Here is a 24,139-nt window from a genome sequence, read left to right as displayed (position 1 = left end):
CTTTCTCAGTGTGCACCCCAGCAGTCTCCACTTTCTCTCATATCTAGTTTGTTTTCCTCCAGAACTTCTCATTACCTTTTTTTTCTGGATACCAAACAGTCGTGATGGGCTAGAGAAACCTATTTATGAAGCTCTGTACCTGCGATGTTATCTTCTTGGCTACTTTCGAGCTTTCACTCGTGTATTGGACAGCCTTCACATTTGCATTAACAATACAAATTTTAGTTTTGTGCATGATGGTTCTGTTCTGCCATTTTGTAAACAACTGCGTTATGACAGCATTTACCTGCCTTATGTCGTTCTCCGCATCTTCTATAGCTCCACCATCTTCTGCTATGACACTACCCAGTGAGTTGACAGTTTGCACCTGCTGCTCCTCTACAAAGAGAGGCTCTTCCATGTTCCGAAAATTTACTCAAATTTCCTTTGTCATATCTATATTTATTTTGAGGCCAGAACACACTTCTTTTTTTAAAGAGTTTAATTAATATTTCTTATCTTTTAGTCTAATACAACTGTGTTTTTGTTGTTGTGGTCTTCAGTCCTGAGACTGGTTTGATGCAGCTCTCCATGCTACTCTATCCTGTGCAAGCTTCTTCATCTCCCAGTACTTACTGCAACCAACATCCTTCTGAATCTGCTTAGTGTAATCATCTCTTGGTCTCTCTCTACGATTTTTACCCTCCACGCTGCCCTCCAGTGCTAAATTTGTGATCCCTTGATGCCTCAGAACATGTCCTACTAACCGGTCCCTTCTTCTTGTCAAGTTATGCAACAACTCCTCCCCAATCCTATTCAGCACCTCCTCATTAGTTATGTCATCTACCCATCTAATCTTCAGCATTCTTTTGTAGCACCACATTTTGAAAGCTTCTATTCTCTTCTTGTCCACACTATTTATCGTCCATGTTTCACTTCCATACATGGCTACACTCCATACAAATACTTTCAGAAACGACTTCCTGACACTTAAATCTATACTCGATGTTAACTAATTTCTCTTCTTCAGAAACGCTTTCCTTGCCATTGCCAGTCTACATTTTATATCCTCTCTACTTCGACCATCATCAGTTATTTTGCTCCCCAAATAGCAAAACTCCTTTACTACTTTAAGTGTCTCATTTCCTAATCTAATTCCCTCATCATCACCCAACTTAATTCGACTACATTCCATTATCCTCGTTTTGCTTTTGTTGATTTTCATCTTATATCCTCCTTTCAAGACACTGTCCATTCCGTTCAACTGCTCTTCCAAGTCTTTTGCTGTCTCTGACAGAATTACAATGTCATCGGTGAACCTCAAAGTTTTTATTTCTTCTCCATGGATTTTAATACCTACTCCGAATTTTTCTTTTGTTTCCTTTAGTGCTTGCTCAATATACAGATTGAATAACATCGGGGAGAGGCTACCACCCTGTCTCACTCCCTTCCCAACCAATGCTTCCCTTTCATGTCCCTCAACTGTTATAACTGCCATCTGGTTTCTGTACAAATTGTAAATAGCCTTCTCTCCCTGTATTTTACCCCTGCCACCTTCAGAATATGAAAGAGAGTATTCTAGTCAACATTGTCAAAAGCTTTCTCTAAGTCTACAAATACTAGAAACATAGGTTTGCCTTTCCTTAATCTATTTTCTAAGGTAATTCTTAGGGTCAGCATTGCCTCACGTGTTCCAACATTTCTGAGGAATCCAAACTGATCTTCCCCGAGGTCGGCTTCTACCAGTTTTTCCATTCGTCTGTAAAGAATTCGTGTTAGTATTTTGCAGCTGTGACTTATTAAACTGATAGTTCGGTAATTTTCACATCTGTCAACACCTGCTTTCTTTGGGATTGGAATTATTATATGCTTTCTGAAGTTTGAAGGAATTTCGCCTGTCTCATACATGTTGCTCACCAGATGGTAGAGTTTTGTCAGGACTGGCTCTCCCAAGGCCGTCAGTAGTTCTAATGGAATGTTGTTTACTCCCAGGGCCTTGTTTCGACTCGGGTCTTTCAGTGCTCTGTCAAACTCTTCAAGCAGTATCGTATGTCCCAGTTCATCTTCATCCTCTTCGATTTCCATAATATTGTCCTCAAGTACATCGCCCTTGTATAGACCCTCCATATACTCCTTCCACCTTTCTGCTTTCCCTTCTTTGCTTATAACTGGGATTCCATCCGAGCTCTTGATATTCATACAAATGGCTCTGTTTTCTCCAAAGGTCTTGTAGGCAGTATCTATCTTACCCCTCATGAGATAAGCCTCTGCATCCTTACATTTGTCCTTTAGACATCCCTGCTTAGCCATTTTGCACTTCCTGTTGTTCTCATTTTTGAGACGTTTGTATTCGTTTTTGCCTGCTTCATTTACTGCGTTTTTATATTTTCTCCTTTCATCAATTAAATTCAATATTTCTTCTGTTACCCAAGGATTTCTACTAGCCCTCATCTTTTTACCTACTTGATCCTCTGCTGCCTTCAGTACTTCATCCCTCAGAACCATTCTTCTTCTACTGTATTTCTTTCCCCCATTCCTGTCAATTGTTCCCTTATGCTCTTCATGTAACTCTGTACAACCTCTTGTTTAGTCAGTTTATCCAGGTCCCACCTCCTTAAATTCCCACCTTTTTGCAGTTTCTTCAGTTTTAATCTACAGTTCATAACCGATAGATTGTGGTCAGAGTCCACATCTGCCCCTGGAAATGTCTTACAATTTAAAACCTGGTTCCTAAATCTCTGTCTTACCATTATATAATCTATCTGAAACCTTCTAGTATCTCCAGGGTTGTTCCATGTATACAACCTTCTTTCATGATTCTTGAACCAAGTGTCAGCTATGATTAAGTTATGCTCTGTGCAAAATTCTACCAGATGGCTTCCTCTTTCATTTTTCACCCCCAATCCATATTCACCCAATATGTTTCCTTCTCTCCCTTTTCCTACTCTCGAATTCCAGTCACCCGAGACTATTAAATTTTCGTCTCCCTTCACTATCTGAATAATTTCTTTTATCTCATCATACTTTTCATCAATTTCATCATCATCTGCAGAGCTAGTTGGCATATAAACTTGTACTACTGTAGTAGGCATGGGGTTTGTGTCTATCTTGGCCACAATAATGCGTTCACTATGCTGTTTGTAATAGCTTTCCCGCACTCCTTTTTTTTTTATTCATTATTATACCTACTCCTGCATTACCCCTATTTGATTTTGTATTTATAACCCTGTATTCACCTGATCAAAAGTCTTGTTCCTCCTGCCACCGAACTTCACTAATTCCCACTATATCTAACTTTAACCTACCCATTTCCCTTTTTAAATTTTCTAACCTACCTGTCCGATTAAGGGATCTGACATTCCACGCTCCGATCCGTAGAATGTCAGTTTTCTTTCTCCTGATAACGACGTCCTCTTGAGTAGTCCCTGCCTGGAGGTCCGAATGGGGGACTATTTTACCTCTGGAATATTTTACCCAAGAGGACGCCATCATCATTTAACCATACAGTAAAGCTGCATGCCCTCGAGAAAAACTGTATCATCTGTGCTCCTCACACATTTGAAGCTGTAGCTGATGAGTCGTAATCGTCACCCCATTCTTGCTCAACAGGTACTTCACATCTTAAGTTCTTCATTAATAGCCGTTTGATGACATTGTACAGCTTCTTTATATTCCCCCATCTTGCTGTTTATTCTGATAACTGTATCTGCTCATCTACCCAATTCCTTCTCTCCCTCCTAATCCCTATTTCCACTCTTTTTTTTTGTATCCATATATTATATGTGTGCTTCAATCATCTGACCACTTGTCTTACAAAGATTGAACTTTTGTTTTAGTTCTGTCTTTTCGTTAATTTCATTCGACATGTCACAGAAATGGTGTGTCTTAAATCTTAAGATGTGCTCTCCAACACCTAGATAATTATCTCTTAAATATTTTGGAAACCTGCATCGATTCCTTCCTGCATAAAGTTTTCTACAGAGAGGTCCTGAAATCTGTGTTGTAGTTCAGGGACAAAGCTTTCTTTGACCCACTTACCAGATGGGACGAGAAGGATAGACTGGTTGTTGGGGATTGCACTGGATGAGATTTGAAAACCTTAAGACGTAAAGGCGAAAGACAGGGTAATAATCAAGACAGAGATTACAGTCAAAACATTGTGCAAGAGTGAATAAGAGGGGAAAGCTGAGTGCATTACATGTGATGGAGGTGTGTGTGTATGTGTGGGGGGGGGGGGGGGGGGATGTGGTAGGAAAAAATAGACAAGACAAAAAATAAAAGATTCAGAAAACTAAAACAGAATGAAGGAAGGAATGGTTTCTGAGTAGAAATGCTGAGACCCATGAATTAGAGAAAATAATTAATGTAAATTAAGGTCAGGTGAATGGCAAGGACCAAGGACATGTTGCAACACCTATTCCCACCTGCAGAGTTCTGAGAAAATGGTGTCTGGGGGTAGAACCCTGATGGCCCAGTGGTGAAACACGCATTGAGGTCACAATTGCCATGTTGTGGAGCATGCTCTGCAAAAGGATATTGTGTGTTGTCAGTATACACTTTCACCTATGCCCATTCATCCTAAGTGATAACTTGATAGTAGACAAACCAGTGTAGAAGGCTGAGCAATGTTTACATAACAGCTGGTATATGACATTGTTGTTTTACCAGTAGCTCTCTATTTGATGTTATATGTTGTGCTAATTACAGGGGTTGTACAGGTAGCAGGATGCATAGGGCAAATCTTACAGAGGGGGTGGTCACAGGGGTAGAAGCCATAAGGTTGGAAAAAGCGTTGAACGGCAGCAAAGGTTCTGAACATGATATTGTAGACATTGGGCAGGAGGCAATGAAGAGTATTCTAGGTGTGATGGACAGTATGTCAGACAGAATGCACCTCATTTCCAGGCATGATTTTAGGAAGTCATAGCCCTGTCGTAGTTGACTAACGTATTGAGAACCAGGATAATACTGAATGATGAGAGGAGTACTCCTAAGTTGTTTCTTGGGGGGGGGGGGGGGGGGTGGGGGAGGAGATCAGCAGTACCAGGACTGGGTGTGATTGCCCAGAAACCTGCTTTTGAACTAGACTGGTGGGGTAATTATGTCCATTGAGGGCTGAGGTGAGAATGGTGTGATGTATGGCTGTAAAGAGTCTTCATGTGACCAGATATGTTTGCCCCGAATGCCAAGGCTTTATGGGAGGGATTGTTTGATGTAGAAAGGATACAAGCTGTCAGAATGTAGGTACTGTTGTTTGTTAAATGGTTTAATGTGAGCAGAAGTGTGTAGCTGGCCCATGGTGAGGACAAGGTGAGCATCAAGGCAAGTGGCATTGATTTGCCCTATGTGCCCTGCTGCTTATACCAGCCATATAACTGGCAAAACATGTTCTATCAAAGGGAGAGCCACGTGCAAAATAACAAATGTTCTGTACCAGTTGTTGTGTAAAACTGGTCAGCCTTCTGCATTGGTATGAGTACCACCAAGTTATCAGTTAGGATGAATGGTCACAGACAAAGGGTGTATATTGGTACCACACAGCATACTCTACAGTGTGGCAGCCATGACCTGGTGCCTTTTTCACATATGCCCATTAGATTCTTCCCCAAGACACCACTTTCTCAGAACTCTGCACTTGGGAACTGGTGTTACAATGTGTCCTTGGTCCTCTCCACTCACCTGGCCTTAGTTTATGTTAATTATTTTCTCTAATTTCGTTGATCTCAGCACTTCTTCTCAGTAACTATTCCGTTCTTCGTACTGTAGTTTTCTATATAATCTATTTTCTGCCCTGTCTGTTTTTTCCCTGAAATTCTGCCCACACACAAGCACCCACCTGCTCCCTCTGCCCTCCCCCCCCCCCCCCCCACCACACACTCACATCCCCACCTACTCTGCCTCCCCCCCCCCATCCCCAGCCCCCACGCACGTACACATTCTTCTGCCACATAATGTTTTTACCTTTCTGCTATTATTACCTCTTGCACAATGTTCTGTCAGTAATATCTGTCTTGCTTATTATCCTGTCTTCCACCTTTAAGCTCTAAGGTTTTCAAATCCCATTCAGAGCAGTTCCCAACAACCAGTCTTTCCTTCTCATCCCACCCGGTAAGTCTTCCCTGACCTGGGCTTTTGGGTAAGTTTTCCGAACTCTACCTGTTTGCTAAACCTTACCAATCTTTTTCCTTCACCCCTCTTCCTTCCCCTTCAACATTTCTGCCAGAAGAAGAAACCACTGGCTCTAGACGCTTGCACATTTCTTAACTGCTTGTGTGTCTTTTCTCCTGCCACTGATTGGTGAGTAGATTTATTTATCTATCCAGTTATTCTGTATTTTCAAAATCTGATTATTTTTGTTGATATTTTCATATTTTTGCAGAAAGTGTTGAAACCTAGGGCTGTGTGATCAGTTTAATTTGCAGTAACATGATCAGGTGAAACCCATAATCTCTCTTGGCACTCTGGGGGAACATTATACCTCCAAATGATTAGGTCATGATTGGTGAACATTGTAGTGACTACTACACTGTGAATCAACGTTTAATACTGTAACACTTTTTTATTGACATCAAAAGTAGAAGCACTGGCATACATGGATCTACTGTGCACGTAGCAAAATGAAGAATGGAGCTCGGGCCGTGGCCTAAGTTAGCCGCCATTGTTCAAATGGGTGCCAATTTGTGTGCTGTGAGCATCAGTGTGTGCGTCTGTGTCACAGACTGCTAGAGGGTAGCAGGCGATGAGCTAACGGATGAGCCTTGATGACATAGTGTGATGAGGTGAAGGTGGAAGTGGTGCAGTGCTATTTGCAAAGACACATGTCAACTATGCACACTTTGATTGCCTGGAGGAGTAGCCATCAGAGGTGGAGATGCCTAGTAATATGTGGTAGTTACCACACATGCATCTGTCAGCACTTCACCATTTAGCTTTTTGTTCCAAATGCCATGGACATCCATGATTGTTCAAACCCTTCATTTTACAAACCCGCCCATAAAATTTTTTATGTCTGTACAATTACTTTGCCCAAGTGCTCTGTTTAACTCTGTATAAAATGCATCTTGTAGCTCTTCTTTAGCTATTTCAGTAGACACATAGCAGCTGTTTGCGGTGCTGTGAGTATTTCAAACATTTGTTTTAAAATGTGCTGTTATTATTCTCTCTGGTACTGGTTTCCCCTCCAGCATGCTCAATTTTCAGATTTTAGATAATAAGAGCTCTGTACAATTCCTGTACATCGCATCTCCGTGTGTCTGTGCTACATGCAGCAACACTCCTCCATTTCATACTTGAATTTCCCACAATTCTGGCCACCTTGTTTCACCAATTTCCAATCCAACCAATCAGTAGCTCCTCATCTCTTCTTCCACTTGTCTTAACCTTCTCGCCTCTCTGTGCTCTTACTCTACAAAATTTGATACAGATTTTCCTTCAGAGGGCAAAGGCCATATCCTTAGAATCCGTCTGGTTATTTCTCTTTTTTTGAATTTTCTGGTGGTGTGGGTTACCAGTCCATAACCCCTGAGTGTACTGGTGGTGCTGCCACTTCATGAACTGGATACTTGCCAAAGTTTTTTTTTCAAAGCCTTACCCCATTGAATAGCTTGTCTTCAGTTTGACTGCAGAACACTATCCGTCCCCTGCAATAAGGCCTGCGTGCATCACCATTGTCCTCGATTCCAGGAAACGTGCCTGATGCCACTCACTTAAAAAAGCACTGTATGCCATTGGAACACAGAAACCCCCTCACCCACACGGACATTATTTCACTAAGGCTGTGTCTCCTGAGTGGGACACAGAAACCCCCTCATGCACACAGACATTGTTTCAGTAAGGTGGTGTCTCCTGATCGGGAACGTGTTCGTGAATCCAAAATGTTGCAGTAGCATAATTGTATCAAAAATGAGAATTCACAGCAGAAGACTGTAGAGAGAAAACTATAAAATTGCAAGGAGGTGGAATGAAAAGCCACTATTTACCATCAGCAGGTAAAATTCTAGTGTTGCCGAACATTTAAAGGCAGGCAAAAAATCCTATTCCTTGCCTTCAGAACTATTAGTTTCTTCCTTATCTATCGACCTTCCCTCCCTACTGAAGAAACTAACAGTTCAGAAAGCTAGGAATTTTTTTTGTACTTTTAAATACCTCTCCTGGATTATTGAATGTTAAATACTAGCCGATCATCCTGTCTCCTCACTGTAGTGCAGTTGTCAGTTGTGGAGAATGTGTGTCCTTGCAGAAACAATAGCACGACATTGTGCTTGTAAAAACATTAAGTCTGATGCTTTCTGTAAGTTTTTAGTCACAAACTATAATTTTTTAGGCATAATTGCCACTTGTGTTTTCTTATAAAGTCTCCACTTGATTATTCAGTTTCATTTTGTTTCCAGGTTATTGTATTAAATGCTGAAAGCTTTAGGTTTAAAAGTCAACTGCTGGGGCAGCAAAACAGTCCTATTTTTACCCAAGAATGAGTGAGACGGAGACCTGTCAATGTAACCTGTCAATGTATGTTCATATTTGTATAGGCAGCATGATTTGGTGCTCTAAATCGCTAGCAACAATTAAACTTTCTTTTGAAAATACTGTTACTTTACAACCATTTGTTCACAGACTAATGTTTGTGAATCTAAATAAAAAGCCGGTTGCATGAATTACACTGCACTTTTCTGTAGAAGAAAGAAAGTGTAATATGCTGTAGAAGAAAGAAAGTGTAATATGCCATGCTCACATCTTTTAAAACAGGATCCCATATATAGGGTGACCCAGGAGGAATGGTTAATATTCAGAGAGATAATGGGAGCAATCATTTGAAGGAAAAAACTACTTATGGACATGTGTTCTATTCCAAATTGTACATTGTTATTTATTTTGCATGTTTTTCAGTACAATGTCAGATTTACACAGGTAGTAAACATTACAACATGTGTTTTACAAAGTATCAGTTGAAAAAAACATGTTTTTAATACATTCATCTCTAAGCATTATCATACACCTTACATCACAGCTGTTGTTCAGATATCTCACTGTCAACTTCAGTACATATGTGCACTCTTCAGACACATGTTAGTGTTGCTTGTTCGAGTGCCTCTGGGCATTCTCTCATGAGGGCAGTAGTGTCCATAATGTGGCAAAGCAGTTCATCTTGCATATTCACCTTTCGTTTGTATACCTAATACCTCATTCAACCCATAAACAAAAATGTAATGGCAGTGTTGGTGGACAGTTAATTGTAGTACAACGACCAATCCAGCAACTAGGATAAGTGTGGTTGAAATCTTCCCTCTCATGTTTGGTAAGATGTAGAGGGGTTTCATCATGCTGGAAGTACATTGAATCTACTTGGCCACAGGAACATCCTTAAGGTGGTCAACAAACAAAATTTCCAAAATATGCAAGTTATTCTGTCCAATAATTTGCTCTCCTACAATGACTGGATGTATCAAGACATTACCAAGCGTGCCACCCGAAACATTGGCTAAAAAATTAACTTGGGAATTGGTTTCCACTGTAGGGTGTGGATTTTTCTGCAACCATTGATGATTATTACTTGTGTTATTGATTCCACCTCTTGTAAATGTGTCTTCATCAGTGAATAGTGTTAATAGACACACATCACAACTGACATTTAACCAGTGACTATTCATGTCCTGTGGCATTGTCACCAATGTGAAGATTGTGGATGCACTATATGCGAAATGGGTACAAGTTTTCCGCATTTAATGTTTGGCCTTCAATGTTCATGAGACATTGTGATGTGCTTGTGGTAGGAATGTGCTGCACCCATTTTAACAGAGAGTCTCTGCTCATTGACCTATACAGTCAGAACAAAAATGGGAACCAGGAAGAATACCTGCTTATGCAGTCTACTGCAAACTGGTAAACACTCTGTGATCAGGAATTCAACATGTTGGAAGCACCGATGGTATTCTTTGGTAGCAGCAGGAGCTCTACTGTTGCAGAAGCCATAAATATACAAAATATCTGCATATTCTTCATTAGTTTATATTATAGTAAGAACACAATGTATGGAACACAGTACTTTATAGAGCAACACATTAGATACAGGTTGTGCACAGAGAGCGCGCCAGGGGCCGACCCAGGTGACCTCTGTAAGTGGTTCTGTGAACTGTATAGACATGTGCTCTCTGAAATTGGGCACGTCATGAGTGAAGGTACATCTCTCCTTCCTCCTAGGGGTGGGAAAACCACATACATACAAAAAAAAAAAAAAAAAAAAAAAAAAAAAAAAAAAAAAAAAAAAAAAAAAAACTTAAAACTAAACTAAACTCCACCCGAACAGGCCATGAAAGCCCAACGGTACCGACTGTCTGCCGTGTCATCCTCCGCTTGCAAGTGTCACTGGATGTGGATATGGAGGGGCTGTGGTCAGCACACCGCTCTCCCAATCGTATGTCACTTTACGAGACCGGAGTCACTACTTCTCAATCAAGGAGCTCATCAGTTTGCCTCATAAGGGCTGAGTGCACCCCACTTGCCAACAGCACTCGGCAGATTGGATGGTAACCCATCCAAGTGCTAGCCCAGCCCAACAGTGCTTAAGTTTGGTATAAAAAACACTGTTGTTGTTGTTGTTGTTGTTGTTGTTGTTGTGGTCTTCAGTCCTGAGACTGGTTTGATGCAGCTCTCCATGCTACTCTATCCTGTGCAAGCTTCTTCATCTCCCAGTACCTACTGCAACCTACATCCTTCTGAATCTGCTTAGTGTATTCATCTCTTGGTCTCCCCCTAAGATTTTTACCCTCCACGCTGCCCTCCAATACTAAATTGGTGATCCCTTGATGCCTCATAACATGTCCTACTAACCGATCCCTTCTTCTGGTCAAGTTGTGCCACAAACTTCTCTTCTCCCCAATCCTATTCAATACTTCCTCATTAGTTACGTGATCTACCCATCTAATCTTCAGCATTCTTTTGTAGCACCACATTTCGAAAGCTTCTATTCTCTTCTTGTCCAAACTATTTACCGTCCATGTTTCACTTCCATACATGGCTACACTCCATACAAATACTTTCAGAAATGACTTCCTGACACTTAAATCTATACTCGATGTTAACAAATTTCTATTCTTCAGAAACGCTTTCCTTGCCATTGCCAGTTTACATTTTATATCCTCTCTACTTCAACCATCATCAGTTATTTTGCTCCCCAAATAGCAAAACTCCTTTACTACTTTAAGTGTCTCATTTCCTAATCTAATTCCCTCAGCATCACCCGACTTAATTCAACTACATTCCATTATCCTCGTTTTGCTTTTGTTGATGTTCATCTTATATCCTCCTTTCAAGACACTGTCCGTTCCGTTCAACTGCACTTCCAGGTCCTTTGCTGTCTCTGACAGAATTACAATGTCATCGGCAAACCTCAAGGTTTTTATTTCTTCTCCATGGATTTTAATACCTACTCCGAATTTTTCTTTTGTTTCCTTTACTGCTTGCTCAATATACAGATTGAATAACATCGGGGAGAGGCTACAACCCTGTCTTACTCCCTTCCCAACCACTGCTTCCCTTTCATGTCCCTCGACTCTTATAACTGCCATCTGGTTTCTGTACAAATTGTAAATAGCCTTTCGCTCCCTGTATTTTACCCCTGCCACCTTTAGAATTTGGAAGAGAGTATTCCAGTTAACATTGTCAAAAGCTTTCTCTAAGTCTACAAATGCTAGAAATGTAGGTTTGCCTTTCCTTAATCTTTCTTCTAAGATAAGTCGTAAGGTCAGTATTGCCTCACGTGTTCCAGTATTTCTACGGAATCCAAACTGATCTTCCCTGAGGTCGGCTTCTACTAGTTTTTCCATTCGTCTGTAAAGAATTCGTGTTAGTATTTTGCAGCTGTGACTTATTAAACTGATTGTTCGGTAATTTATTGTTCGGTAATTTACACATCTGTCAACACCTGCTTTCTTTGGGATTGGAATTATTACATTCTTCTTGAAGTCTGAGGGTATTTCGCCTGTTTCATACATCTTGCTCACCAGATGGTAGAGTTTTGTCAGGACTGGCTCTCCCAAGGCCGTCAGTAGTTCCAATGGAATGTTGTCTACTCTGGGGGCCTTGTTTTGACCCAGGTCTTTCAGTGCTCTGTCAAACTCTTCACGCAGTATCGTATCTCCCATTTCATCTTCATCTACATCCTCTTCCATTTCCATAATATTGTCCTCAAGTACATCGCCCTTGTATAGACCCTCTATATACTCCTTCCACCTTTCTGCTTTCCCTTCTTTGCTTAGAACTGGGTTTCCATCTGAGCTCTTGATGTTCATACAAGTGGTTCTCTTATCTCCAAAGGTCTCTTTAATTTCCCTGTAGGCAGCATCTATCTTACCCCTAGTGAAATAAGCCTCTACATCCTTACATTTGTCCTCTAGCCATCCCTGCTTAGCCATTTTGCACTTCCTGTCGATCTCATTTTTGAGAAGTTTGTATTCCTTTTTGCCTGCTTCATTAACTGCATTTTTATGTTTTCTCCTTTCATCAATTAAATTCAATATTTCTTCTGTTACCCAAGGATTTCTAAGAGCCCTGGTCTTTTTACCTACTTGATCCTCTGCTGCCTTCACTACTTCATCCCTCAAAGCTACCCATTCTTCTTCTTCTGTATTTCTTTCCCCCATTCCTGTCAATTGTTCCCTTATGCTCTCCCTAAAACTCTGTACAACCTCTCTAAATTCCCACCTTTTTGCAGTTTCTTCAGTTTTAATCTACAGGTCATAACCAATAGATTGTGGTCAGAGTCCACATCTGCCCCTGGAAATGTCTTACAATTTAAAACATGGTTCCTAAATTTCTGTCTTACCATTATATAATCTATCTGATACCTTTTAGTATCTCCAGGGTTCTTCCATGTATACAACCTTCTATCATGATTCTTAAACCAAGTGTTAGCTATAATTAAGTTGTACTCTGTGCAAAATTCTACCAGGCGGCTTCCTCTTTCATTTCTTAGCCCCAATCCATATTCACCTACTACGTTTCCTTCTCTCCCTTTTCCTACACTCGAATTCCAGTCACCCATGACTATCAAATTTTCATCTCCCTTCACTATCTGAATAATTTCTTTTATATCATCATACATTTCTTCAATTTCTTCGTCATCTGCAGAGCTAGTTGGCATATAAACTTGTACTACTGTAGTAGGCGTGGGCTTCGTGTCTATCTTGGCCACAATAGTGCGTTCACTATACTGTTTGTAGTAGCTTACCCGCTTTCCTATTTTCCTATTCATTATTAAACCTACTCCTGCATAGCCCCTATTTGACTTTGTGTTTATAACCCTGTAGTCACCTGACCAGAAGTCTTGTTCCTCCTGCCACCGAACTTCACTAATTCCTACTATATCTAACTTTAACCCATCCATTTCCCTTTTTAAATTTTCTAACCTACCTGCCCGATTAAGGGATCTGACATTCCACGCTCCGATCCGTAGGATGCCAGTTTTCTTTCTCCTGATAACGACATCCTCTTGAGTAGTCCCCGCCCGGAGATCCGAATGGGGGACTATTTTACCTCCGGAATATTTCACCCAAGAGGACGCCATCATCATTTAATCATACAGTAAAGCTGCATGCCCTCGGGAAAAATTACGGCCGTAGTTTCCCCTTGCTTTCAGCCGTTGGCAGTACCAGCACAGCAATGCCGTTTTGGTTATTGTTACAAGGCCAGATCAGTCAATCATCCAGACTGTTGCCCTTGCAACTACTGAAAAGGCTGCTGCCCCTCTTCAGGAACCACACGTTTGTCTGGCCTCTCAACAGATTCCCCTCCGTTGTGGTTGTACCTCCGGTACGGCCATCTGTATCGCTGAGGCACGCAAGCCTCCCCACCAACAGCAAGGTCCATGGTTCATGGGGGGCGGCACTTGGCACAGAAAAATAGATAATACAGAAAAAAAGCACTGCTACAATTAAAAAAAAAAAAAAACCTGATCTCAGAAGGCATTGAAATTAAGAGTCACAGGAAACACCATTGCAGCGGCTACTGCAGCATGTGGGGGGCAGGCACCGGCGAATAGGGGCAGAAGTGAGGAGATGGGTTGTCACACCGTCCCCTCATTCATGAGAGGCTGTAGGGCAGGACCAGGGACAGAGTTTCCATAGCAACGTCCTCCTGAAAGTCAGTGGTTGGTGCCAGAGGCATCGGGGGGCACCAGAGCCAGGCAGCGACCTCCTCTGTGGTGTGAACCCAACTGTCTGCAACACAGGAACAGGCATCGGCGGGTCCTCTGGAGCAGGCCCCACCATGGTTGGCCCAGCCGGTTGAAGTGATGGGACATCCTCCTGACCGGAGTGTGGATGATGCGCAGGTGCTGGCCTCAATGACACTTGATGACGGGACTAACTCAGTTTGACCGGCGGCCTAAACCACGAGCCCAAATAGGTGCACCCGAGCAGAACCGTCACAGAGCTGGCAATGCCAGCTGTCACAGTATCAGATGCAGCAGGTGAAGGAGTGTCCTTGGATGGAGTCCATATAGCAGCTCCACTGGGTTCTTGTTCCCCACCGTTGTGGAATGGTACCAACTCTAAAAATGGCCTAAAGCAGCTTCACAGGACCTCCTAGATACATACTTAAACATTTGAGTCTATAACATCTGAACCATACGGTTGGCCTCAGCATTAAATTGAGGATGAAACGGGGCAGCTGTGAGATGGTAAACACCACTAGCCTGATTAAAAGATTCAAATTCTCAAGAAACAAACTGGAGGCCGTTATCGGCAACCAAGGTACATGGAAGTTCCACAGTTGCAAAAATTTTAGACAAGGCCGAAATAGTGGCAGCCGTGGACATGGACGGACAACACACTATGTAGGGAAACTTGGAATAGGTGTCCCCTACAATGAACCACTAATGATTTAGGAAGGGCCCAGCAAAATCGACATATAAATGTTCCCACAGATGCTGCAGTATTGGCCAGGGGAAAAGGACGACCGAGGGGCCGCCAGTTGCTGACGCAGTGACTGCAAGTAGCATTAAGCCACTTAGTGTTCCCATCTATGCTCAGACAATACACATGCCAGCAGACCAAAGCTTTGGTTCGAGAGATCCCCCAATAACCGACATGCAGAAGCCCCAGTACATTATGGTGTCCCCCAATAACTGATATGCAGAAGCCACAGTACATTATGGCGTAACGAAGCGGGACTCACAAATCAGGGAGCAGGGATCCAAACCACGGCCTGGTTTTTTTTTTTTTTCCAACCAACCATGCGACACAAAAGAGAGGACCCAACAAGTACAGGATCTGCAACGACAACCGATGCCATCATGGCACTAGTGATGGGAAAACCATTGATCGCGCTATGGTTCTCAGTATCTAAATAGAAACAAACCAACTCGTCCTATTGAATGCTGGGTCCAGCTCAATTGGAAGGCAAGATAAGTCATCGGCATTGGCTTGTCACGCTGTCAGCTGGTAATGGATCAGTAACGATAATGGGAGAAGATGCACTACCTTGTCCGGCACAAAAACTGAAGTTCTAAAAAGAGCAACCAACAGCTTGTTATCCCTGATTAAATGGAACGTATAACCATACAAGAAAACCACTAAATACTCCTTTTCACTCTGAGAATTACACTGCTGAGAGCGAGTTAAAGTCTTATAAGTGTAAGCAATGGGTCGTTCAGACCCATCTGTGTATTTGTGTGCCTACACCATGTTGAGACTGTGCTGAGAGGCATTTGTTGCCATCATGAGATCCTGACCTGGCTGAAAAGTGACCAGGCACTGAGCAGATTGAAGCTCAGATTTAAGCAAAGCAAATGGTCAGTCACAAGCTGGGGACCAGAGAAAAGCACGTGCAGTGGCTGAGCAACAGTGGGTACGTCTGGTAAAAATTTACGTTAGTACGCAACTTTACCCAGAAATGCCTGCAGTTCCTTAATGGAGGTCGACCGCGACAAAGCCGCAGTTGCATCAGTATGGTGACACAACAACTTGACCCCTATGTGAGAATCCTCAAAAACTAGGTACTCAGTTGATGGCTGAAAAAATTGATTTATCGAGATTACACTTGAGACCAGCAGACTGCAAAACAGAAAACAACAATTGGAGATTGCGAAGCTGATCTTCAGTGGAAGAACCCGGAACAACGATATCGTTGAGGTAATTGATGCAGCCAGGTACAGAGACTGTCAGCTCTTCTAAAAACTGCTTAAAAATTGCTGGTGTGCTAGCAACACTGAAAGGCAAGCATTGATATTGGCATAGGCTGAAAATGTATTGACAACGAGAATGCGCCTAATGGGCTCATCCAAGGGGAGCTGGAGTTATGTTTCTGACAAACCAATCGTGGAAAAGTAGTGCCCGCCTGATAATTTTGTGAGCAACTTGTCAGGGTGGGACAAATGGTATGTATGCATCATAGCATTAATCGTGACACTGAAGTCGACGCAGAGGCGAATTACACATCAGCTTCTAATAATAACCAGCGGTGCAGCTCACTCACTGGGAGAAATAGGCAAAATGACATAGAGCAATTTCAAATGGTCTGATTCGGCCTTGACGGAGTTGCGTAATGCGACAGGCACTTGTCTCGCTCTAAAAAATGAGGACGGGCACACTCTTTCATGGTAATGTGGGTCTGAAAACTGCCAGAGGGACTCAGTTTGCTGATATGGACCTTAATCCGATACTAAATTTACCTCATTGGCAAGTGAGAAACCAAAACGGTTAAACACATCTAATCTGAACAGGTCTGAAGTATGGGAATGATCCACAACAAGGCAGGTTAGACGGCAAACAACAATTTTGTAAGATACAGGGGCAGTGAACTGACCTAGAATTGGACTCTGCTGTTTACTGTAGCCAACCATCTTCTGTGAAACCTATTTGAGGGGAGGACAGCCCAGGTCCATGTACATTTGTGGATATACTAAAGTCACTACAGCTCTTGTGCCCACTTTCATTTTTAGCAGTTTATTAAACACACTCAAATCAATAAACAATTTAGCTGGGGAAGCAGTCATTGTAGAGATACAGTTATGTACATTGGTACTGTTGTGTCCGCCACATTCGCAGAGGAGTTCACACCGATGCAATGTGGCCTTTCTTTTGACACTTGTTGCAAACTTCCCAGTGTTACGGCATGCCACACGTTCATGTTGGATGAAGCAGTATGAGCAAGACAGGGGGGGGGGGGGGGGGGGGGGCACATGGACTCTGCTGTGACACGGCTTTTGCTGCTGTGGCCATAACCGACATGGCACTGAGTTGAAGGTTGTACTGCTGCAGCAGCTTCCCCATCATCCTAAACACTTGCAATGTATCTAGCGGGTTGGCTGAGCAATTTCAGATACATCTCCCCATGCAGCCTGTAGGCTGTGACACTTGAGGACTGTGCTATATTGAGCACATGGACTGTGCTATATTGAGCACATCAGTATGAGTTGGGTTCTCACGTCGAAGTGCCTTTTCACAGTCTTCCCTACCCAGGGCCACATGAAATAATACCATCACGCGCAGTGTGATCTGTGTAGGATTCATGATGGGGACTAGTGACAAATTCACAAAAAGGCTCAACTGTGTAATTCCGCAACCCAGGCTCCATAAGATTGGCTTTGTAAGATTGGCAGAGCTGATAAATGTTCAGTGAAAGCCAGGAAAGAAAGAAAGCAAGCCCATCACAGGTTTTCATGACCCACGCGGAAAACCTGGAAATGTTAGCATAACCATGTCTCGTAGGTGTCCTGGTCTTCAGTCGAATCATTGTATGTCAAAAAGGGTGACGGTTGCACTGAATGGAGAGTTAACTACCACAAACGCAAATACTGCTTGATTGAGAGCAGTGCTGAAAGTTGACATTGTTCCGCGAAAGCTTGCTGTAGGACAGTGAGACGTTGGAGTATTTCTTCCATCAAGATGTTTGTCGGGTGACTTAGCACTGACTCTTAACATGTAAAGAGAAAGTAAGCCTCACTCATCGCCAAGTGTGTTATAGCAAGAACAAAGAGGGGAAAGAAAGGGAAGAAGGGAAAGGAGATTCAGTTACTCACAACCCAGGCTATGAAGCAACAGGGAAAGGAAAATAGGGAGGGTAGCAAGGATGGAGGCATGATTGTCAGAGGGAAGCCAAAGATATTCTACTGTAAGTACTGTGCCAGCTTCAAACCAAAGAGGATGCATACAGAAGTAAAGAGGTATATAGTATAAAGATAAACACAACTATGTGGGATGAAAAGATGTGTGAATGGCTAAAGAGGAAAGGGAAAGAGGAGAAGACTGAAGAGTAAATGGGAGTGAGGTTGTTTAACGTAGGTTCAGTCCAGGGGGATGGCGGGATGAAAGGATGTGTTGGAGTGCAAGTTCCCATCTCCGCAGTTCAGAGGGACTGGTGTTGGGTGGGAGAAGCCAAATGGCACATACGGTGTAGCAGGTTCCTAGGTCCCTAGAATTATGCTGGAGGGCATGCTCCGCTACTGGGCATTGGGCATCTCCTAGGCGGACAGTTCGTCTGTGTCCGTTCATGCGCTCAGCCAGTTTAGTTGTTGTCATGCCGATGTAAAAGGCTGTGCAGTGCAGGCATGTCAGTTGATAAATGACATGTGTAGTTTCACACGTGGCCCTGCCTTGAATTGTGTATGTTTTACCAGTAGCGGGGCTGGAGTAGGTGGTTGTGGGGGGATGCATGGGGCAGGTTTTGCAGTGGGGTCGGTTACAGGGGTAGGAACCGCTGGGTAGAGAAGGTAGTCTGGGAATATTGTAGGGTTTAACAAGGATGTTACGGAGGTTAGGGGGGGTGACGAAAGGCAACTCTGGGTGGTGTGGGGAGAATTTTGTCAAGGGAGGATCTCATTTCAGGGGTTGACTTGAGAAAGTCATATCCCTGGCGGAGTAATTTGTTGATGTTTTCGAGGCCAGGATAATATTGGGTGACAAGGGGGATGCTTCTGTGTGGTCTGGGGGTAGGAACATTGTTGTTAGACGGGGAGGAATGTATTGCTCGGGAGATCTGTTTGTGGACAAGGTCTGCAGGATAGTTGCGGGAGAGGAAAGCACTGGTCAGGTTATTGGTGTAATTGTTGAGGGATTCATCACTGGAGCAGATGCGTTTGCCACGAATACCTAGGCTGTAGGGAAGGGAGCGTTTGATGTGGAATGGATGGCAGCTATCGAAGTGAAGGTACTGTTGTTTGTTTGTGGGTTTGATATGGACAGAGGTGTGGATGTGAGCTTCAACAAGATGAAGTTCAACATCCAGGAAGGTGGCTTGGGTTTTGGAGAAGGACCAGGTGAAATTCAGATTCGAAAAGGAGTTGAGGTTATGGAGGAAATTAAGGAGTGTTTCTTCACCATGAGTCCAGACCACAAAGATGTCATCTATAAACCTATACCAGGCCAGGGGAAGCAGCTGTTGGGTCTTCAGGAAAGCCTCCTCCATGCGGCCCATGAAGAGGTTGGCATAGGACGGAGCCATCCTGGTTCCCATGGCCGTTCCCCTGATTTGTTTGTAGGTCTGGCCTTCAAAAGTGAAGTAGTTATGGGTGAGGATGAACTTGGTAAGTGTGATAAGGAACGAGGTTTTTGGAAGATCTTCGGGTGGGCATTGGGAGAGGTAGTGCTCAAGGGCAGAGAGACCATGGGTATGTGGGATGTTTGTGTAAAGGGATGTAGCATCTATGGTGACAAGAAAGGTTTCAGGTGGGAGAGGAGTGGGAATGGATTTGAGGCGTTCTAGGAAGTGGTTTGTGTCTTTGATGTAGGATGGGAGTCTGCGGGTGATAGGTTGGAGGTGCTGGTCTACCAGAGCTGAGATACGTTCGGTTCGGTTTGAAGCTGGCACAGTACTTACAGTAGAATATCTTTGGCTTCCCTCTGACAACCATGCCTCCATCCTTGCTACCCTCCCTATTTTCCTTTCCCTGTTGCTTCATAGCCTGGGTTGTGAGTAACTGAATCTCCTTTCCCTTCTTCCCTTTCTTTCCCCTCTCTCCTCCCTGATGAAGGAACATTTGTTCCGAAAGCCAGGAATGTAAATTTTCAGTTCTGTTTTATGTGTATCTATCGGCTGTACTGAGCTGAGGTAAGTACTGGCCAGCCCCCCTCTCTCTTTGTTAGTATTTGTTTCACATCTTTATATGAGATTTTCCATAGCAAGAACAAAAACGATTATGGAATATAGTACTTCATAGAGGGACACATAAGATACCGGTTGTGTGAAGCACTGAACACAATGACTGGGCAACAGTAATACAGTGTAAAGAAAAGGCTGAGAGCTCATTTATAATCACTTAAATAATGCTGTTTCTTTGGTGGCTCACCAGAGCATGCCAGGGGCCAACCCAGGTGCCCTCTATAAGCTGGCTTGTGAACTGCATGGATGCACGCTCTCTAAAATCACGCATGAGTGAAGGTTACATCATTGTATATGTACGATATTTTAGCCAGCATAAGTACAAACAGTTAATCGATGCTTCTCTCTAATACACTCTCAGCTCCTTGCACAATTTCAATCCCAACACATAACAGACAACTGCATGTTCAACAAGCTAGATTAATGGCAGAAAGACATCCCAAGCAAAGAGGTGGAAGGCAGTGAGAGGTGGGTTGAGCTAGAATGAAATGTCATAGAGGTTGGGTGGGAAAGAGACATACTTATACACCACCAGCCCAAAAACAAATTCACATTAAATGTGTTTTACTCCGGGTACTGTTCAGAATGGGGCATCTGTTGATATGAAATTCCTTACTTCAAGTGAGCATTCCTATCATGTCCCTGAATACCCTCCATTCCTCCTGGGCACCATGTACATATCTGTTTTTTTCTGAAAGCTTCTATGCAATCTTTAACGTACAGCATATGTGGCAAAAAATTTGGGAACTATATAGCGTTTGCCATCGTCTTAGTGTCAGTCCCTATATACACACATTACGCAGTTTGCAGCAATGACCTGCCTAATTTATCTCAGGCTAGACATAAAAGAAAAGCAACTCAGCTTGAAATTGTTTGCTGTGTTCTTCATTGTGGGTAGAGTATGATACTATCTGCACTGTGTTGATGTCAACATTCATATTTATCTCATCACCCATGTGTCGATTTTATTTATACTATATGTAGTCCATAATGTGACAGATCTGTTTGGATGTGGAAAGTGTCAACGTTACTAAATCTAAGCCATGACAAAGTATGTAATTCCGTTGTTCCAGTTGGGTATGGTACTGGGTGCAAAGGGGGTGCTCCTTTGTACCTGGTCCTCAGGAGTGGTGGGAGGAATGTGGGGATATGGCATGAAAATCTGTTTGCAAGCTAGGTCTTGGGGATAGTGCCTGTCTGCGAAGGTCTGTGAGAGACTCTCAGCATATTGGGCAAAGGAGTTCTTGACATTGTAGACATTCCATCCCCAGGTGGTGAGGCTGAAGGGAGGGATTTTTTGGTATGTTAGGGATGGCAGCTGTCGAAAAGTAGGTACTTTTGAACTTTGATTATCTATCATAATGCCCCGATACTAGGAACATCCTAGCCAAGATACTTCACACCCCACCTACAGTTGTATTCCATCACCCACCCAGCCTCCACAACATGCTGGTCCACCCCTATGCTACTTCCAATCCCAACCCCTTCCCACAGGGATCATATCCCTGTGTGCACCAGGGTTGGTGCAAGACCTGCCCAATACACCCATCCAGTACTTCCTATCAGAGTCCTGTCACAGGCTTATGCTACCCTACTAGAGGATGGGCCGTCTGTGAAAGCAGCCATGTTGTATACCAGATCTGCTGAAATCATTGCACAGATTTTTATATTGGTATGACTACCAACTTTCTGCACACCAGGATGAATGGCCATCGCCAGACTGTGGCCAAGAGCGTAATGGACCACTTGGTGGCAGAACATGCAACTGAACTTAACATATATGATTTCAGTGGCTGCTTCACAACTTGGCCTATCTGGATCCTTCCCTCCACAAAAAGCTTTTCTAAAATGCACAGACTGGAGTTATCCTCACAACATATTCTCCACTCCCAAGATTATCCCAGCTTCAACCTACAGTAACATACTGTTCTCACATCCTCCACCCAATAGTTATCGAACTATCCATCCTATCAACTTCTCCCAATTAACATCCCTTCACTCTCGTTTTGCACTGCTCCCTGCCAACCCACTCACTAATCTTTTCTGCTTCTCTGATTCTCTCCCTTTCTGTCCCCCCTTCCCCCTCTCTGTCTCTCACAGTCTCCTGACAGTGCACCTGGCAGCCTTGTCCTGCTGCGATATATTCCCTCCATGCTCCACCAGGCAGTGCTCTACTCTCCCTCCAGTCATACCTTGCTATCCCTTTCCCTTCCTCACCCCATTTTGTATTCAATTTGCGAGATCTGCGTTCTGGACGCAGTGGCCAGAGATAGCAGTTGTGTGTGCGCGTGTGCGTGCGTGTGTGTGTGTGTGTGTGTGTGTGTGTGTGTGTGTGTGTGTGTGTGGTTTTTTTTTTTTCTGAAGAAGGCTTTTACTGAAAGCTCAATTTATAAAAGTCTTTGTTGTGCCTATCAGCAACTCAGTGTGTCACCTGTACAGTGAGAAGCAATCAGTCCTTATCATAATACTGTTACTACAAAGCAACAGTGGTAAAGAGAACAATATACTTACCTGCACAATAATTATGAAATCACTTATGAAACTTTGCAAAAACTGGGGTTAATTTTAACATTCTTATTACTGTTACAGTGAGGAGTTACTTTGTAGTGGAAAATATAAGGGAATGCATAAACAGAGGAGCAATGGTTTGTGTTCAAGATGTGCTAAAGATATTATGGTGGAGGGTTTTAGGAGGTGCTGTACATATAATTTTGATAACTTTTTTTTTTAGGCCATGAAGACTTTCTGTGATAGGACTAAATTCTTTAGAAAGTAAGTTCCATTAGGTTGTTTTGTGATGAGTTGGCATGTATTACAAAAATTTATTCTTATTTGAAGAGCAGCAGAACTTGGTCTTTCCTGAGTCTGAGGGAAATTTTGATCCTAATGTACTCTCCATAATTTCAGGCTATGGTGGTATCCCCTGAGTCTTTATAGGTAATGGTGTTAACGTGAATAAAAGAACTTCAGGGGCTAGTGAGCAAAACCTGAATAGTATTCTATATGTTTCATTGTTTAAATATTAACTGAGGACAGATTGTTTGCTTAGGAAGAAGTTTCTGTGACTTCATCATTGGATGATACATTTTTGTTCTTACTGTGTAAGATAATGTGGCGGCCTTTCAATAACCAATAGCATTCTATCCTTTTCATAATATTGTTGTTATTGCATCCTGTATTTTCCATTGGTCAGAATTTGTTTAGAGTATTTTTCTGGATGTATCATAATTGCTCCATCTTTATTTTGTAGTGTTCAAAAAAGCCGCAATTCTCTCATGCGCTATGGGTTTTTCTACTAGAAATTAAATTGACTTAAATAAATGATATTGTGATAATAGTGCTTTGAAACATATCACTCTCAGTTAATCAACAGTACTTTGCTTTGTACAGGAAAATTTTAAGTTCCTAATGTGGTCTCATTAGGAAGACAAGGTACTAGTATGCGTGCATTTGGTCAAGGAACATTTTATATCGAAAGAAGACGAAAGAATGAATGGTACAGTGCTAGAATGGAAAATAAGTTATATGTGCTCATTTGTTTTTGGCCACAGCAGCAGTATGTAATGGCTATGATAAAAAATGTTCAACTGTAAAAGTGTTAGGGTTTGAAAAAAAGCCAGTGGGTTATGTGGAAAATGAGCTGTACATGTTGAAGATCCATGTTGTTAGAGCATAAAATAGTAATCAAGTGAACTTAGTGACACCTTCTGAAACTTTATAAATGCGCCATAAAATATTTGGTCATCAAAATAAACAACATGTCAAGAACGTTTTGAAAAAAACATCAGTGTAGAAGGTGGTAAGGGTAAGGATGAATTTTGTGATGGTTGTGCTTTAGGGAAGATTCATAGAATACCATTCAGACAGTGAGTACAAAAGTGAAGTGTACAATGTGCTTAAAACAATTTTTAAGTGTAGCCCAAACCAAAGGACATAATGTTAAACAGTTCAGTTGTGATGGAGGGAAAAAATTTAATATCAATGGAGTTAAGGAATTACTCACAGATAAGGGAGCAGAATAACTGATTCTTCCACCCTATACCCTTGAAGAAAATGGTGTGGCCAA

The 24,139-nt window shown here is 42.5% G+C and overlaps 1 protein-coding gene across 2 annotated transcripts in view; it reads left to right on the top strand.

Annotated features, from left to right (window-relative positions):
* The window catches only part of LOC126094773 (putative mediator of RNA polymerase II transcription subunit 26), a 261,755-nt gene that overhangs the window by 84,591 nt on the left and 153,025 nt on the right, over window positions 1–24,139 (top strand). The gene's annotated exons all lie outside the window — the stretch shown is intronic.

This window comes from Schistocerca cancellata, chromosome 8 (assembly GCF_023864275.1).
Source record: "Schistocerca cancellata isolate TAMUIC-IGC-003103 chromosome 8, iqSchCanc2.1, whole genome shotgun sequence".
Classification (NCBI taxonomy): domain Eukaryota; kingdom Metazoa; phylum Arthropoda; class Insecta; order Orthoptera; family Acrididae; genus Schistocerca; species Schistocerca cancellata.
Note: the sequence above shows the minus strand (reverse complement) of the source record. Positions and strands in the feature narration are given on the sequence as shown.